We start from the raw sequence: 4764 nt of genomic DNA, 5'->3' as shown, positions 1-4764 counted from the left end.
TGTACAGTCATTGATATTGACCGCACTTAAATCAGGTAAAATTTTTTGATGGTTGTGAGTGTTTTAGGGTCCAAATATTTGCTATAAAGAGTGTCTGAAGTATCTGCTATCTTCCATTTTTGATATGAAAATACTGTCGACTAATACTTCTTCCCCACAACTCACATTTGAAGAACAGAGTCTCATCAAACAGACTGAAGTTCAAATTATATCAAGACTTTACTTTGAATATGTGTGCTAGTATCTCACCCAATACTACTTCAACAGTATTATTCAAGCCACACATTATATCTTTTAGAAATAAAACAAAGACAATTTTTCTTCCCTTCCTAGTTTATGGGTCAAGTCACAAGAGAAGTCATGGATTCAAGGTATCCTGTTTTCCAGGGGTGAAATCACTCTGTAGGGAACTCAAAAGTACCATTGTTCTGCTCCTCCCTATAAGGAGAACTGCTGCTGTTTTGTTCTCTCTAACACGGACCTGAAAGAAACTCCAGAGCCTACTCCAAGATGCTTGTGGTCCTGCTGACAGTGGCCTTGCTGGCCCTGAGTTCAGCTCAGAGCTCAAGTGAAGGTATAAGGAAAAGGGTTGGAGTGGAGTTTTGTCTGTAAAAAAAACCAGAGAGGGCAATGGAGGACACCAATATTATTGTCAAAGAATTATATATACTGAGTAGGTAGTCTTGTTATAAAATGGGTTCAGGACAGATGGAGGAGATAAATATACATCAAAACTGCTAGAGAGACAGAGAATCAGATAGCAAGGCCTGACCCTTTATACGTAAAAATAGACACATTAAGACCCAATTTGTTCATTTTTATTTTAACAATTGGGAAATTAATTTCATACATGCATACTCTATTTACATTGTTTCCATTCCTGCCCTGCTCCCTCCAATTCCTTACATGTTTCTCCCCTACTCTTTCTCCAGTCCACGACTTCTTTATTATTGTTAAACACGTCTGCACACACACAAACACAAATAAGTCTACAAAGCACTGCAGATGGCTTTAGGGCTAAGCATTGGATAAAGGCATTTACCTTTAGAGAGAGCTGATTCTACCTTCCTAAGCAGCCATTCATTGCCTGTAACTCTTCGCCTAGAAGGTGGGTTTTACTCCTACTTCCAATCAGAATTTCAGTGTGCTATAGTAGCACATGTGACATGGTATAGATGTTTATTTTTTTATTTTCTTCTTGGGAAAACTTACTAATATAAGTAAAGGAAATAATGAAGAAAATGGGTAATGATACAGCAAAACTTGGCCTTGAAATAAACATATAAAATGCTAGCAGTGAGTTTGGAGGGATTATAAGAGGATGAAAAGGTTTGCTCTGTCTTTAGGCAATTGGTTGAGATCCACTTTGTCCATCACACTGCTGTTCTCTTGCTGTATCTTTTTTTCTTTTTGAGTACATTTCAGAGTGTGGCTGACAAGATCACACACACAGCTTATGAATGCAAGTCAAATCTCCTTACCAGATGTTTTTGAGTTGAAAAAAAAATTGCTTAAGTTTTCTTATAATTTCATTTTTTTAAAAAAAATCCAGAACATTATTTCAATGAAATTAGTGATAAGATGCATATTATTTCATAGATGTTAACTGCGATGGTACTTTGTTCCTCCTCTTAAGAGTACTCTGTACTCCTCTTAGGAGTTTTTCAAGTTCTCCAAAATCATATTATAATCATTTAAACTTTTTTAGTAACTAATGGATGAATGTTCTTTACCTCTACTTCTGGAAACCACCAATTTGAGTAACAGTTCTCGTCCACTGCTGAGAGATGGCTCCCAAGTGAAAAGTGTACGTACTTTTACTTTTCCACATCACTAAGATTTGTTGAACTGCTTCATTCTTCCTCAGTATTCCCCTCAAGAATGAAATGTTTTTTTTTTAAATGAACAGAAATTCCTTTTCATGACCCCTTTCTCTAACTAACTGCATTCCTGATAATATGGAACAATATTCAGTGTGAATATTAAGAGAACATGCTAGAGGAAATTTCTCATCTTCTTTTGTTCACTGTGTATTTCTGTGCATTTTTAGATGTTTGAATAACTAGCTTTCATTTCAATTCATGGTTCAAGTACTGAGACTAGGCTTCATTGGAAGTCTTTGCCCACTTTCTTTCCTGGAATTATAATTCATATAATCTAACATTTCAGTTTTGATAAATTTAAGGTTCTTAGATACAGATTTTACCACATCATCAGCACATAAAACAATATTCAAGACCAGGAAGTAGACATGATAGTAGTTGGCTGCTGAGAAAATGTTCTAGACAGGTAATGTGTGATGGCATCAGAGAAATACAAAGGGAAGTCTTCCACAATTAGTTTCATATATTCTGCACCCTGTTTCATATTTACAGAGTCTGGGGATCAAGACGAGTACATACTTTTGAGATCACCTCCTGGAAGACACTCACTTAAATCCTCTGTTGGAAGTGAAAGTCAAGAGGGAACACTTTACCCAAGACCACCCCCTGATGGAGGCAGACACTTACCTTCTCTCCCTCCACTTCCCTACAAATCACCCCATGGTGGAGACAAACACTCCCATTCTCGCCATCTGCCACCACACCATGAACAAAGACCACCCCATGGTGGAGGTAACCAAACACAACATTGTCCATCTCATCCTGACCAAGGAAATGAAACACAGCCTCGTCTCCCTCAGCCTGACCTACACAATCAGACACAGCATAGTCCTCCTCGCCCTGACCTAGGCAACCAGACACAGCCTCTGTCTCCTCTCCCTGAGCTAGGCAACCAGACACAGCCTTGTCCTCCTCTCCCTGAACAAGGAAACCAGACACAGCCTCTCCCTCCTCTCCCTGACCTAGGAAACCAGACAGAAACTCGTCCTCCTCTCTCTGACCTAGGCAACCAGACACATCCTCGCCCTCCTCGCCCTGTCCTAGGCAACCAGACACAGACCACCCCAGTATGGAGGCAATCATACTGGAGCTGATTACTCTTGTCCTGACTGCTGAAGCAGAGTACCACAATGAGATATGTAATTAGATACAACCCCAGTAATTTCATCCATAGAAGTACCACTATCTTTCCAATATGTTAAGTGACAAAGGCACAGATACAACTACTTTGCTAAGCTAAATTTAGTCTCCTTTAGAATTATGCTTTATTCATAAGCAAACATTTTAGTTCCTACGCTTTCCATATATACAGAGCTCCAAAATGAATTGGGAACGGGTGAAACAATATGGCCACAGTATACATATTGCTAAGTGTTTTTACTTCAATATTTTCTTTTCTTTTTAAAAGTTCTTCCAATTTTGAGTTTTCTGGAGTTCTGTTTCAATGTGTCCTTTTCTCCAGTAATATCATTTCTTTTATTGCTTGGTTCGGGGATCCTCTGACTCCTCTGAGGCCTCCGCTCCAGGGTCTTCCCATCTCATGCTTCCACCTGACAATCTGTTGTTTCACACGAGTACTCAGGTTCAATATCCCTGGTAAATGACACTCAAGTCTATATTTCTATGTATCTTCTAGACTTTCAAATGCTTACTTGGTTCATTGAACCAATTTCAACCTGAAAATAAAATAAAATATTAATCTAAGAGCAAAGAGCGACACGCTGCTAAATTTAAAAAGTCTGTCTTATTTTATATTTCACCATATCCCTCACTGAAAACCTTCTTTGGAGTGACTTTTTTGATAACCATCTTGGAAATGTTAAAGCATCAGTTTTCTCTATAAATTATAGGTAAAAGCCCTTTGCTGCCCATTTCAACCAATATGTTTCTTTAAAAACTCCCATATCAGTTAATTGAACATTAAACTCTTATTAGTAATTTTATGATTTCATTTTTCTCCCTTCCCAACTCTCTTCTTTTTCTCTCTAATTCATTGTTTCTATTCTTCTCAACCTCTTTCTTTCTATTTCATTTTCACTATTTTTGTAAGTGTACATCCTCCATTATGCAGTCTTGCCATAGTAATTTAATTAAGCCCTGTTCAAAAATGTTTGTGTGCCTCTCAATGTCACTATTATATTTAAAAAGGACCACTTTGTAAATATGTCCCTTTTCATTTTCAATAACAGCTGAAAGACAAATTAACTAAGAATAGCTTTCATTTACTCATGGTATAAGTTACAGTTTAAAAAACACAATGTGCTAGGTTCCTAACAAGAATAAATAAAACACTATTAGGAAAAAAGAGGAGGAAAGGAGAGGAAAAGCCATAAAGTCAGGCTTCCAGCTATTCTTGTTAGTTAATGTAGCAAGAAGAAAAAACCTTTTGCTATGACAATCCATATGTATGATCTTTTACTGTTGGGTTTTGTTTGTACACAGGAAATGAGAAAATAACATTCAAAAGTTATGTCACTCAAGCTGTGGATGGTGCTGTGCATTTTTCATCCCAACACTCAAGACTAAATTCAAGATCGGCCCATGCCACACACCAAGACCCCATCTCATTTATATACAAATTAAAGAGAGCATATCACTTGAAGCATAACTTCAGCTTCACAATAAACAGCCAGCATGCAATTTCTTTTTGTGTTGTCTCTTTTTCTCATGGATGGAGGGTAGTATGCCTGAGGACTATGAATACAAAATCAGAGCATCCATGGCTCTATTTTGTGGGTGCTTTTGGTAAGCTTCTCTTCCCCCTTTACCCATAAGCCAAGTTTCATCTGAAATACCTGGGTTTCTCTGCATTCTACAGAACAAAAATTGCATAAATCATTGTCATAGTATTAATTATTAATGCTTTCATAATTTTAAAGAA

The 4764-nt window shown here is 37.4% G+C and overlaps 1 long non-coding RNA gene across 1 annotated transcript; it reads left to right on the top strand.

Moving 5' to 3' along the window:
* Positions 1 to 485: 485 nt before the first annotated feature.
* LOC121466201 lies at positions 486 to 4510 on the top strand. The gene is made up of 3 exons (XR_005976725.1): positions 486 to 574; positions 1768 to 1807; positions 4326 to 4510. It is a non-coding gene; the product is annotated as an uncharacterized LOC121466201 (long non-coding RNA).
* The last annotated feature ends 254 nt before the right edge of the window (positions 4511 to 4764 follow it).

This window comes from Microtus oregoni, unplaced genomic scaffold (assembly GCF_018167655.1).
Source record: "Microtus oregoni isolate MIOR12 unplaced genomic scaffold, Mior012 000002F_ref0000024, whole genome shotgun sequence".
Taxonomy (NCBI): Eukaryota; Metazoa; Chordata; class Mammalia; order Rodentia; family Cricetidae; genus Microtus; species Microtus oregoni.
This window is presented reverse-complemented; position numbering and strand designations above follow the sequence as displayed.